General features: G+C 36.7%; 1 protein-coding gene and 1 long non-coding RNA gene across 3 annotated transcripts in view; one reads left to right on the top strand and one right to left on the bottom strand.

Moving 5' to 3' along the window:
• The first annotated feature begins 3860 nt into the window (after window positions 1-3860).
• prx (periaxin) overlaps window positions 3861-14372 on the top strand; it is a 26834-nt gene continuing 16322 nt past the window's right edge. For both annotated transcript variants that reach the window (XM_014993182.2, XM_088011626.1), the window contains exons 1-3: window positions 3861-4093; window positions 12155-12210; window positions 13918-14025. The gene's annotated coding sequence lies outside the window, so the exon portion shown is untranslated. The remainder of the gene's footprint in view (window positions 4094-12154; window positions 12211-13917; window positions 14026-14372) is intronic.
• The window catches only part of LOC148155731 (uncharacterized), a 22247-nt gene continuing 17986 nt past the window's right edge, over window positions 10112-14372 (bottom strand). The window contains exons 2-3 of the long non-coding RNA XR_015765039.1: window positions 10353-10457; window positions 10112-10243 (exon numbers count right to left, since the gene is read on the bottom strand). This is a non-coding gene — a long non-coding RNA (uncharacterized LOC148155731). The remainder of the gene's footprint in view (window positions 10244-10352; window positions 10458-14372) is intronic.

The raw sequence follows: 14372 nt of genomic DNA, 5'->3' as shown, positions 1-14372 counted from the left end.
TTACGATTATGTTTACATTGATTGCATAATAAATACTCAACAGAAGATATTATTTTAAAAAACTGTACCCATTTATTGTTCGACAATCAACAAACTCTGGCATTTTCTCCCAGCTTTTTCATTTTACGTGCTAGCATTAGCGCCACCAGGAGGATTATGGAGCGCCGTGATTTATCAACAGCTGACGTAAACTGGTTGGGAAAATAAAAATCAATTTCACATCAATTCAAAAAACTAACACATAGATTTATAGGCACGAAAATGAAGGATATTATATCAATTATTTCAGTATGTTTACGTAGTTTTATAAACTCACATTATAGTTCCAGTTAGTTATAATTTTTCTCCATTAATTACCATTTTCTCAATTTCAGTTGTTATTTTGCCAGTTTTATTTAACTACATTTACCTTGCTTGGGAACAAATGCACCGTTTGTTGGTGACATTTGGTTTTTCATCAGGTTCATTGATTGCTGCTCTACCGCGACACCTAGTGGTCCCAGTTGGAAACAGGAAGCTGCACACTGTCAGCCAGCTCTGATTTTCTGGCTGGTTTAAGCGCTGGTGGCAGCAGAGTTGTGTTCTGGTGAGACCTGCACGCCTCACCGGTAAAAATAAGACACCGCCGTGTGAAATAATCAAAATAATTTAAATATAAGTCATTTAAAATAACAAAAAGTGATGTTTTATAGTAATCAGACAATCAAACTCCTTCTCTCTGCCTCAGCTTCATTTACTTGAGTAACTTTTTTGAAAAAAAATATTTTTACTACACTGTCCTTTGAGTAATTTTATTATGAAGTATTTCTGCTCTTACTTGAGTAAAACTTCTGAATGAAACACTAACATGTTTTAACCAAAACTTCACCAGACACAGACTCACACCTGCAGTTTCTGTTAAAGTTTCAGAAGTGTTTTATTAAAAGAACTGGTCATGTTTGTCATTAAAATACCAAAATTTACACTTTATATTTTGGTCCATCTGATGATGTAATTTTTAAATATTAAATAATGATAATTTGATCAGTTACTCAGTACTTGAGTTGACTTTTTGCCAAATACTTTTTACTCTTACTTGAGTAAAACTTTTGGTTTCTCTAACCACCTGTGAAAACATTCAAGGTAATTTAGCTATAAATAATTAAAAAATGATATTTTACAGCGATCAGACTCCCAGTCTCTGCCTCCCTGTGACTCCAGCTCTTGTTTCGGGTCCCAGGCCTGTAAATCCAGGCTTTGTGTGGGAGCTGGATTGAAACAAAGACCATGTTAGCTGACAGAGAGCTGGCGGCCCGATCTGTGCTGACAGCATCTCCTCCCTTACAAACCGGCTGCTGGACGGATTTAAGAGGAAGAGGAAGAGCAGCACTAACATGTTTTTACTCAGCTAAGAGTAATTGGTAAAACGTTAACTCAGTTACTGAGTAGCTGACCAAATTATCAATCATTTAATATTTAAAAATTACACAGATGGATGAAATATAAAGTTAAGTGGACATTTTGGCATTTTAAGGACAAAATTGACAGAAATTCATATAAATAAAAAAAATGGCAAAATCAGGCAAATCAGTTTTTCAATATAAAACTCATGAAACTAATGAAAATTGCCTAAAGTGAAAAGTTTTTGACTTTTAATAATCAGAAACTTTCCAAGTGTGTTCTAGAAAATGCGTAAAATGAATTTCAAGCTCTATTTTTTTTTTCTTTTTGCAAATTTTAAACTTTTGGAGCTCAGACATTTTCAAAATTTTTCTCAAAGGTTTCTCAGGTTAATCAACATTTCAGATTTTTATGGTGGAAATTTGCCCCTCCTCTATTTTGTTCCTATCTCTCATTTCCTAAAACGCTGTCTTATTGAAAACAGTTTCAGTTGGGTTGGGAATCTTTTACTTTCTCACAGTTTGATTCAAAAGTGGGGTCTCTCTGTGCCGTTAAATGGTCCTAATTAACAAACAGCAACAATATTCCTTTTGCTTGGCTCTACGTTTGGTTGAATAAATAATGTATTACTAATAACCATCCCTGTCTGGGTCACATGCTGTACTGGGATTCACACTGCCAAGCAGAAATTTAGTCAGAGATAAACTCATAAAATAAATCATTCGGCTCGCAGCAGCAGCTGCCTCCATTAAATGCATCACACTCCCTCTAAAATAAGATCCAAGGCCTTCTGTTTCTATTTTCAGCTATTTGCCTTAAAATAACTTCCTACCCAGAGAGTTGCTGTGCACTAAAGCAGTATTATCTAATTCAGTAAAATCAGTTTTTTATTATTTTATACAAATCCACAAATCCTTCTTTGAGAAAAATACTACATATCTAGAGAAAAATGTGTAATTAATCAGTGACTTTTGCTGTAAGTTTGAGTACAGAAAGACAAAGAATTGTGTAACAAACAGATATTCATCTACACTCATCATTAGCATAAATTACTGTGGCAGCATGTACAGAGTAAAAAAAGGAGTAAATTTCTGCCAAAAAAACCTCAGAAAGTTTCTAGAAAAATCATGAAAATTTCTGACGTTGAAAAGTCATAAATTTTGGAGAAAAAAAAATCAGAAATTTTGAAATTAATCTCACAATCTGAATTTTTTGATTTATAGATGTCGAAAATCTTTGACTCAAAATTTTTGAGATTATTTAGGAAAAAATGGAAAATTTCTGAGCTCCAAAAGCTGAACATTTGTGAGAAAAAAACTCAGAAATTTTGATATTAATCTCTGAAATTTTCTGGGAAAAAACATGTACTTTTTCGACTATTAAAAATTTCTCCAAGATTTTTCTGCAGAATTTCTGAGACTTATCTAAAAAACAATTCGAGAACAAAACCTGGACATTTCTGAGTTTCAAAAAAAAAAAAAAAAAAGACTTTTGACTTTTGAAATTTTAAAAAGTCAAAAAATTTCCACATTTTCCCTAGAAAATTTCTGAGATTTTTAGTGGAAATTTTTGCCTTTTTTTGGTTGTACTGAATCGGAACAAATCGGATTCTTTTACACCGTAAAAAAGTTGGACATAGGTCACATTTGCCTGCTGTGTTATTGTAGCCTTAAGTCCCTTAAAGAGGCAGCGTTTTGTAAATTGTACTTTTTTTAGCTTAAATCATTTTATGATGTTTTTCTCTAATGAAAATCAAACCAGGAGTTTTGATTTGATCTTTAAGAAATTCTTTAATCTTCATCACAACCATTCAGCTGTTCAAAACACCTCGGTGGACGTAGCCCCGCCTTCGAGGATGAAGCTCCTCCCCCACGCAGTTCCTTCAGACTAACCAGCAGCAATTAGCAAACACCTGGTGGATCTGCTGAGCTCATTATAGGTGCTACTTCTCTGTGAAATGCTGGTAAAAATGTTGTGAAAGGGTTAATAGAGGAGCCATGATGTGATGACTTCCTGAAGGTGAAGCAGGAGCTTTTAAAGAGACAGAGGCCCAATTTCAGGGCATTAAATCAGGAAGTAAAATGTAAATATACATATATATATATATATAATATTTTTTATAACAACTGAAGTTAACATAGTTACTTGATTCTGTTATAAAATAGCATAATGTGGCTGGAAAACACAGTGCTGCCCCTTTAAATCCAGCAGTTTGCACAAATAAAACATGATTAATTAAAGCTCCTTTAAGTTGTCATTTTAAATTTTCATTAATTTCTGTTTAATCATATAAAGCATCTTCATTGTGATGATGAGCGGTTCTCTAAACAAGCTGGTTCTGCTGCTTTGTCAAACTTTTCCTGTCTTCCTCCCTCTTGTAATCGCTGTGAGGCGGCTCCGCCTCTGCCTGCCCAAATATGGGCGTGTCAGTCCAGCCTCCAGCCAATCAGCTACCTGGATTCGTCCCTCCAACAGATGCCATGGGTTTGGGCCAGGCCTGAGTTTCAGTGAGGGGAGCAACAAGCTGGCTGAAGGGGCAAAGGGAAACAGAGAGAGGGGGGAAGATATTTATGATTTAAAAAATCATAATTATACGAAGAAGAAGAAAAGCAGCAGAGTGATGTGAGGAAGGAAAACTAATTTCTGCTGCTGCAGGTGGAGGTGTGTCACCTTTAAACCTCTGGAGGAAACACACTGAGGTTGGGAAGTAAAGGTAATTACAATCTATTTGTGATTTTTCAGCTAATTTAACAAAGCAGCAGCAACATTCAAACATTTTCATCTGACTAATTCGTCTCTGGAAACCTTGTTTAATTTAATGTAAAGTTTTGGCGGGACGGTTTACACAGCAGTCTCCACTCTGCTGATTTTGGAGAGCATAACAATGGAGTGCTGTTTAAATGCAAAGACGGTTTTAGTTAGACAGCTGCCGCCTGTGTTTATTCCAACATGCCAGTGGCCGGTACAAACACTCCAGCATTCACTCTGGGTTATGCTATTTATTCGCAGCGTGACATGCCTCTGGCATCTCGTTAAGCAACACTCCGGACTTTTAAATGTTTTATATTTTGCTGACTTTTTCTTGTGTTTTTTACTATATGCCACCTGAATGATCAAAATATTTACTTGGTTTTAAAAGCTGCGCCGCTTCTGGGTGTCGTTCTGTGAAATAGCTGCTGTCTGAATGTTAAACGGCGGCAGCAGCTGCAGGATGACGGTCATAAGATCTGTTTGTCCCCTGGTTCCAGCTCAACCCCTCAGCCTGGTATGCATGACGCCCCAAAGTGGGCGCAGCAGCCAAAACACTCTCTCTGCTGCACAGGATCTCCAACGTTTCTGTCATAATGCTGGTCACTTTTATTAGCTGCAAAAACCTGATTTAAGATGAGATTCAAGACAATGATAATCTGGTGGTTTTCTACCGGCAGCCGATTGTAAAGCTAAACAATTAAACATTTACAGCAATAGTTATTTAGCTTTCTATGAGAGGAAAATATATGGAGGTTGATTTATCAAAGTCATGTTTTCACCTTGTTATTCATTATTTTATACATTTCAAATGTTTAAGTTAAATATTTTACTAATTAAATAATTAGTTAGCAAGCTAACTATATAGTTTGCAAACTACAACAAATATTAAGCTCAGAACAATATCTTTAGTTAGTAACCTAAATAACTTACAAACTAAGTATTTTTGTTAGCAAGCTAAATATTTAGTTAATAAGCCACATGTAGCTTGCTAACTAAATATTTAGAGCTATACATTTAAATTATAAACTACATATTTAGCTTACTAACTAATTAGTTAGCTGCAAACTAACTATTGACCAAGCTAAATATGTAGTTTATAAACTATATATTAAGTTAGTAGGCTAAATATTTAATTTCAAATTAACTAGTTAGCAAGACAAATATGTATTTGACAAACTAAATGTTTAGCTTGATAACTAAATGTTTAGCTAACTATATATTTAGATAGCAAGCTAAATAATTAGGTTGCAAGTTATATATTTAGATTGGAACTGTGACACTTACTAATAACATGGTAAAGACAAAATGTTGAAAAATGAACCTCCACTTTTTATTTTTATATATAACAGGCCAGATAATTCACATTATTTTTGTTAATTTCTGATTTTAACTTCTCAAACAGCCTCTCATGCTGTTGCTCCTGCTGAAGTCAGTTTTCATGTTGCCATGTGAGACTCAGGGCAAAGGGAACAAACAGCATCATGAAGACCAAAAAATGCAACTGCAGCAGATCAAAGCCTGTTCATGTGTTAAAATGGCTTCCCTCTGATCTTGAGCTGTTTTTACAAAAAAAACATGCAAACATTTCAGTTTCCAGATGTGCAGAACTGATGGAGGCGTACGGAAAAAAAACCGCAGATGTAATTTAAATGAAACTGGGCTCCACAAAGTGTTGATTCAGAGGGCTGAATACAAAAGCACTCCGCACTTTTCAGATGATTAGTTTTAATTTTACTGCTGTTTCCCAATAACATATCAGCGTATTGGGGATAGAAGAAGAAAAGGTAGATTTCTGCCAAAAAACTCTGAAATTTTGAGATTCATCTCAGAAAGGTTGAAGAAAAATGAGGCGATTTCTGAGTTTCTAAAGTCTTAACATTGTATAGTGTTTTCTAGAAAACAGACAATATTAAAATAAAACACTTTAAAGTTTGTGGTTTATATTGTGACAAAATGTGAAATGAATATTTTGTAATGCTCTACATGCAAATCAGCTGTTGCTGTTTTGCATTGGTTAAAATATGCATTGATGCTGCAGAGCAGCAGGTATAGAAGGGAAATCCTTTCAGAAATGAGATGATGGATGATGATGGTCATCATCAGTTTCCTGGCGACAGACTTTGGGCGGTGGGCAGCGGTTGGGCTTGGACCAGGACTTGCGGGTCAAGTGGTGTCATGAATTTGCTTCATGAGGAAACGCCGCCTGACGTACGTTGGAGCGTGAACTTCCCTCAGACAAGGAAGTAAAACCTAAACCAACAAATCCAGCCCACATCACACCTTCAGGATTATGTTGAAATTACTCCACAGTTTCATTTCCAACAAGTTTTCTATCTTCTGTTCCTGCATCTGATCCCGTCAAACAACAGAAGCTGTTTGCGAGATGTGGATCGGTAAAATGTAACGCTGTTTCCTGTTTACATGGAGGCATTTCCTGTCCAGAGGCAGACGCCTGCGGGTGTGCCTTGGTTTTTTTCCCATCTGATGTTTAAAATTAGGGGGAACACCCTGTGATCTATCTCTGACAGATCTGGAAATTGCGCTGCTCGGAGGTTGCTCTTATCTAAAGAGGTGGGAGGCTTCCCGAAACGCTCTGCTCCGACGGCCCAGAGGGCGGCCATCTTGGATGGAGCTGATGATTAGCATCATGGCTTGTTTTAGCATTCATTCAGCCAACTTATTGTTACTGAACATTTATTCACCTTAATGAAACATTTTAAATTGCTTCTTAGCAGCCAGTGAGGTCCTACAGAAAGTCCTGCACTGCAAAAACGTAAAATCTTACCAAGTATTTTTGTCTAGTTTCTATGTAAATATCTTAGTTGAAATAATACAAAATTAACTTACAAATATCTTTTCAGCAACATTAGAGTTTGTTTTCAGTCAATAATTTCCTAATATCAATGAAAAACTACTAAATCCACTGGCAGATTATTTCACTTAACAAAACATTTTTTCCATGTTTTAAGTGAAATAATCTGCCAGTGGAACTAGAACTGGGTTGCTAGGCAACGGGTTGGCTTGGCTGGGGTTGCTAGGTAACAATGCAAGATAGGAGCTTGTTTTAAATAAATAGTTAATTAATATAAATGAAAAAGTACTGGTTCCACTGTTAGACTTTTTTCACTTATAACATTTTTCCCAAAAGTGAAATAATCCGTCACTAGAACTAAAACTTTTTCATCAATATTAAGGAATTATTCACTTAAAACAAGTCTTCTCTAATTTTAAAGAGACACAAACTTCAGCTTATCCTTTGAGTTTAGGAGTGTGAAAGATAACGTTGCTGGATAGATTATTCCTCTGAGAAGTGAACATGGAGAGCTGCTTTCAGCCGTCAGATGTGTTTACAGTCAGCGTAGCGCCCGGAATAGAAACAGCTTCCCCTCCTCCAGACGTGTGATTGTCCTAAAATTACATCCAAAAAAAAAAACTTTTGGTGTTATCTGCCCAGACTGCCACCAATTGTGAGAAAGTTCAGCGGTATTTCCTGAGTGTGAACTCCTGCGCACGCGGCAGAGGAGAAAATATTTGTGTGTCTGCTATCTGGTTTCTGCTGATAATACCTCGCTCTACAAATAAATCCCAAACACGTCCTCAGCTGTCTGTCATGTGCCGGAGGAGGCGTTATTATCAACCGTTTAAAGCTCAGCTTGTTGTCTTTGGGCCGACAGCTGATGCTCCAGCTCAGGCAGAGCTGAGCCAACGGCAACGTCTGATGGATCCACAGACCCGGAGAAACTCAGAGACGGGTCAGGATCTTCCTCCATGTGACCTCAGGCTTGACCTCTGGCTTGACCTCTGGCTTGACCTCTGGTTTGACCTCAGGCTTGACCTCTGGCTTGACCTCAGGTTTGACCTCTGGTTTGACCTCAGGCTTGACCTCTGTCTTGACCTCTGGTTTGACCTCAGGCTTGACCTCTGGCTTGACCTCAGGTTTGACCTCAGGCTTGACCTCTGTCTTGACCTCTGGCTTGACCTCTTCTCGGGGCAAACAGAGAAGGTGGCTGCATGAAGTGAAAGGGTGAATTTAGGAGCGACTGTGCAAACAGATGATGCCATAGGGCCATTGTAGGTAGAAAGAAAAACAAACCCAAATTTTTTTAATTTAATCTCAGAAATAAAAAAAAATTAAAAAAAAACTGGAAATTGTTGAAGTTTCAAAAGTCAAAACTTTTTGACTTTTGGAAAATTTTCTAGTTTCAACTTTTGGGACTTTTCAACTTTTACGTTTGAAACTTTTCTAAGTTTCAACGGTAGAAAATATTTACTTTTGTAAAAAATAAATAAATAAATAATTAGTTTCAAAAGTCAAAAATGTTTGATGTTTGGAAAGTTTTCAAATTTTAAGACCTTTCAACTTTTGGAGATTTTCCTAATTTCAAAAGTCAAAGATGTTAACATTTTGTATTTATTTATTTATTTATTTATTACAAAATGTCTGAAGTTAAGCTCAAAAATTCAGTTTTGTCTATCAAATCTTTGACTTTTCAAACTTTTTTCTTTCAGATTTTTTTTTATTTTATTTTATTTTCCAAAATTATGATGCCCAATATTATTATGTGCATCATAATTATGCATAATAATCTTCTCTCACCAGGCCTGTCTGCATGTTGACATACAAACAGGAAGTGAACAGAGCAGAATGACTTACCAAAGTAAAACAGGAAACTATCATTAAGAGATTCAAACTGAAAACATTAAATCACAGCTGTATAAACAAAGTCCATGTCATTTATTTGGTGGCAACAACAACAACCTTCATTTAAACATTTAAATCTCCCAGAGGGAAAGACGGAGGCTGACACAGACAGAAATGTTTCTTCTTTTAGGCTTCATGAGGAATAACTGTAGCCGAGTCGCTTCAGGGCTTTTTAAACTGTTTTCTAATAAAAGCTGCTGCAGACGCGTTCATCCTGCTGCTGTTAGACAAACTGCGGCTCCGACTCTCCTCATCTTCAGGTTCAGAACTTCACAAGCAGCCGGGCTTCAGCAACCCGTCGCAGCCTCAGGCGTGAATCATTACAAGGTTTTACACTTTTTCCTTTTTTACTCTAAAATGTGAATTTCAGTTTAAGAAAACGTGTCTGCAGAAATAGTCGCAGTAACTTCTCAAATACAACAAGGCTGATTATTTTCCAAATGTTTTTCTTCTGTTTTCTGTGAGGAAGGAAAGATGGAGAAGATCTGTGTTTATATTTAAAACCATTTTAGCCGATTTTTAACAGAATTAAAGTTAAATTATTTCCTACTCATTATTCACCAGCTAAAAAGTCTCAGATCAGTAAAAATTATCAGATTTTTTGGTAGCAAATTCTAATACTTTTCTGGAAAAAACTTTTCAAGAAAAAATCCTGAAATTTTTCTGGAAAATGTAATGAAAATAATAAATTAGCCCTTTTTTTTTTTTTCTTCAAAAAATTTCTGAGATTAATCTCAAAACTTTAGCTGGGACAATAAAAAAAACAAAATCCACATTTTACTTCTAGAAAACTTTATTTTTATTTATTTTTTATTTTATTTTATATTATATATCTGTATTGGTCCTGACACATCATCCTAATATAAGCTTCTTAACAGAGGCAGCAATAAATCTTTGTAACAAATTTTCTCCATCAGTGTAGAAACAGAGAATCAAACATGCCGAACTGAAATGTAACCTGAGTTATTTGGACGTGTAAATATCTTCAGATACAGAGAAACGATCAGGAAAACGTTGAGTGAAACCTGCTCTAACGACTGCAGCGACTTTAGGTGGAAAATATCTGCAGTTCCTGCTGATTAGAGACTATTTTCAAATAATCTGTCAAAAAATCTTTATTAAATCACCTTTTCTTCAATGGGAATGTTGAATGTGGCTCTTAGATTAGCCTAAGTTATCAGAAAAAGAACCATCATGGCCGCTGCACCTGCATGCAGTATGCAGGAGGTCGGAGGTCAAAGCTCTCTCTGGCATTCTCTGGGCGTGTTCAGGCCTGCAGATGTGAGTCGGATCTATAATAAGATTGAGATGCGAAGCATTTCAGATCATCGCCTCGTCCTGTGCCGCTCCGCCGTTCCTCAGCTCCACCCAGGGGGCGCCGCCGCCTCCACCTGCTGCTGTCCGTCCCGCCTGCAAATCAGCAGCAAACATCCATAAATCTCCCATCTGAACTTTATTGCTTCTACATAAAAACTTTCAATTTTTTGCTCCTTTGCTTCATTCTTTAAGATAAATTTACTGTTTTTCTGTGACTGCAGCAGCGACGGCTGCAGTAAATGTGATGCGTTGGTGTTGGACTCCTGATATCTCCAGCACAAACGGGAACCCACGCTGGCACACCAGGCTGGAATATACGCACAAATTTACACACACAGATCAGTTTTCACACACGCAATCACACACCCACACACACACACACACACATAGCAGAGCTAAGGCAGTTAAAAAAGAGATCACATGAAGAAGACAGGACTCTGAAGAATGACATCGATGCCACAGCATATCAGAGCCAAAGTAGATACGAAAGAAGAGGAGAAAATTTTCTCCAAAAAACTCAGAAATCTTGAGATGAATCTCAGACATTTTCTAGGAAAAATAGGGCAATTTATGAGTTATAAAATTCAGATATTTGTGACAAAACTATGAAATTGTGAGATTTTTTTAGTAGCGTAGTTACTGAACTATGACCAAACTATGATGGTGTATTAGTGCCATTGTTCATTAAAAAAGGAGTAAATTTCGTGCAAAAAACTCGGAAATTCTTAAATTAATCTGACATTTTCTAGAAAAAACATGGAAATGTCTGAGCTCCAAAAGTTGCAAATTTGCATAAAAATGTATGGATTAATATCAGATATTTTCTCAAAAAATTTGTTAATTTCTAAAGTTAAAAATTTCAGACCTTAGCTAAACCTCTTCATACCTTTCTAATATTTATATTAAACCACATTTTATTATAATAATCTTGTTTAAGGATCAGAAAAAAACACTCTACCTTTTGAATGTTTTGCTTTTCAGAGCTAAATTGTCCATATATTTTTCATGCATTCTCATGCAATATTTTCAATTCAAAAACATTTTTACTGCTAAATTATTGAATAAATAAACATGTGAGCTTGTCAACAAACATATTTATTATTCTGTTATTTGGGTTATTTACCATCAAATTGGGGCAAAGTTTTGTTATACTAATTTAGCTTTCAGGTGGAAATGAAACTGGACTGTGGACGCTAACATTAGCGTTAGCATCTGTGCTGTTGCTACATGTTTAGCATTGATATGCTATTATAATAGGCTAACTTCTTTTAGCACAATTTGAGCACAACATCAGTCTTTTCCGTCGTCCAGGCAGAACGTTTTTTTAGAGCCGAGCGGCTTGGTTGCTTATCGCTGTCAGTGGAAGTAGCTTGTCCGTCTGATTTACCGCTGTACTAGAAACGACTTGATACAAAGGTTCCGCTTTGCAAGAAATAAAAGAAAAGGCAATGAATTGCATTAAAGTTAAGTAATGTTCTAATACGCAGACATGGAAATGAAATCAGGCTCTTCACTGCTTTAAGTAAAAGACTTGGACTCAGGAAGCATTTTATCTTACTGGTGAGACAAAATTTACTCCGATTGGATATTTTGCAATTTTTATCAGGAGTGGCTTCGTTTATCACACCTTATTGTTTGCCCACATGTCCAAATTATCATTTTTATGATCAGGCCGCCGCCCTCCATTGGTGGTTTGCTTCGTTCCTTATCAGCCAGACTTTATGTGAGCTGCGTTAGCGTGTTGGAGGAGTTATGCAAACGGCCCAGGCTCATGTAGCCGACTCAGAGGAATGATCAACGCTACGGAAAGAATGTAAAGACCGCCAGAAGCTTCAAGCTGCTGGCCTTGCTGCTAAATCAGATCCTTTAGCTTCACATGCTAAGCCTGACATGAATGCCACAGTCTTCAACGTTCTGCTGGGAGCTAATTACTGCTACACAGCTTTTTAGGTCATGATTATTTACTCCTCTGGAGTTTTTCTGATGTTTTATTTTGTGTTTCAGACTCTGAAATTGACCAAGAGGACAGCCATGTTTACAGCCAGACCAGAAATCAAGCCGTGAGTAAACAAACACATTGACTCAATGTTTATATTAACATGTTTTGGAGACATTTAGCATCAGAAACTCTGGTGCTGGTGTGAAGCTGTTGTAGAAACAATCCAGGACAAACTGGTAGAGTTTAGTTTGGATCTGCTTTGGAAATGTTTGAAGCTAAAGTGGATCAGATCATCTTTTTACTCACGTAAAAATAAAATTAATACTCAAGTACTGAGCAACTGATCAAATTATCAGTGATTTAGCATTTAAAAATTACATCATCAGACAGATTAAATATAAAGATAAATGTAAATTTTACTATTTTTAAGGATAAAAGTGACAATAATTCATATAAGTAACAAAATCAGGCAAAATGAAATGTTTCCTAATCATTTTATTTTATCTAAAAAACTGATGAAACTAACAGAAACTGCAGGTTTGTGTCTGTGTTTGGTGAATTTTTGGTTAAAACATGTTTGCTTTTCATTCAGGGCAGAAAATCCAGAAATTTTACTCAAAAGTAGAAATACCTCATAGTATTATTACTTAAAGTACAGCATAGTAAAAGTACTCTTAAAAGTACATTTTTTCAAAAGTTATAGTAACTACCCGACTCTACTTACATCTACTCGAGTGATTTTTAAAGGGAAGGTCGATGTGCTAAACGTTTTCAAGTTAGCAAAAAAGCTGCATAGCTAAATGGAAAATTAGCACATTAGCAGATTAGCTAGTTAGCATCTAATTATCTCATTCTCATCATCCAGTTATTGAGATTTTGTTCCAATGTTGGTGCAGAAAATGTAGCCATTGTTTGAATTAGGTGAACACACACAAGGTTAGCTTTTCATGTGAATGTTTTTTCTTTTGCATGTTAAAGAGTGGCTTCAACAGATTAGCAGTTACAGAACAAGAAAGAAAATCAAAGTGGATGAAACTGGGCTGAACTCTGCGTCTCATGCAGGAATAATTGTAACTATTTTAGGACCGGAAACGCGCTGCCGCAGTACCGGTCACACCAGCAAAGAGTCGGGATGCAGTGTTTTCACAGGATTTACCGTGCAAGAGTTCATCAAACAAAAAGTGGAAGGAGTTACGACAGACGGGGTCATGACACGCTTCCTCCAGAGCGGGAGGAAGAGCTGAAGCGATGCGAGTCCAGCTCAGCCAAAAGGCGGCAAACCCAGTGGGACCAGACCAGGAGTTTATGGTTTTATAGTCAGAACTCTGCATTTAATCAACGGGTTGATGTTTTATTGATTTTAGCATCTCTACAGGTCAGACACTGTGGTTGGATTTTCATTTCATTTGCACCAAGAATGTTTGAGTGTCCAAAGATGGGAGACTTTTCTGTTTCTGGTTCTGTTTCTGGTTCTGGTTTGCTCTGCATTCCCAGAACCAAGTATGGAAAAGCATCATCCAGCTCTATGGAAGAATATATGTGCCACAAATCTGGAGTAAACTTACAGAAAACTGCAGAACTGCTGAAACACTGAGTTCCTCCGGTTGGAGTTTCCTTTAATTAATAATAAATAAAAAATTCACCAATTTGATATTTATTGATCATTTTTACGATGGCGCTGATTTGTTATTTGATGTTTTTTTCATAATGTGAAGCACTTTGAATGACCGTGTTGCTGAAATTTGCTATACAAATAAACTTGATTAGTTGATTGATTGATTGATTGATTGATTGATTGATTAGTTGATTGATTGATTTCTGCATACAGGTGAAAGACAAGAGGCGGTCTCCCCCCTCATCCAGATCACCCTCGGCTTCGCAACACAACCCTCACCACAGCGGCACCGCGGACGACCAGGAGAGCCCAGAGAGAGTGGTGAGACACGTTACAGGACAATAAACACATATTTGTGTTTAGAAATGATCTTATGAATGAATGAATGAACAGATTCAAAGCTCCTAAGCCCAGGCAGATGTGAGTAGAGTACCTGAAAATTAGTCTGCTTCAGTTATTACATCAGGAAACTAGAGATCAGCCTGAAATCTGGGTCTGAACCTTCAGAGCCACATAAAGATGGTTACAAAGTCGGCCTTCTGGCACCTGAAGAACATTCCCAGGATTAGAGGACGAATGTCTCAGCAAGATCTAGAGAAACTCATCCATCCGTTCATCTTTAGTCGCATTGATTACTGCAGCAGGTCTGCCTAAAATAATGAATCAGA

This window comes from Poecilia mexicana, unplaced genomic scaffold, assembly GCF_051168715.1.
Source record: "Poecilia mexicana isolate PSO_F unplaced genomic scaffold, ASM5116871v1 scaffold_13, whole genome shotgun sequence".
NCBI lineage: Eukaryota > Metazoa > Chordata > Actinopteri > Cyprinodontiformes > Poeciliidae > Poecilia > Poecilia mexicana.
The sequence above is the reverse complement of the archived record's forward strand: the minus strand, read 5'-3'. Positions and strand labels throughout refer to the sequence as shown.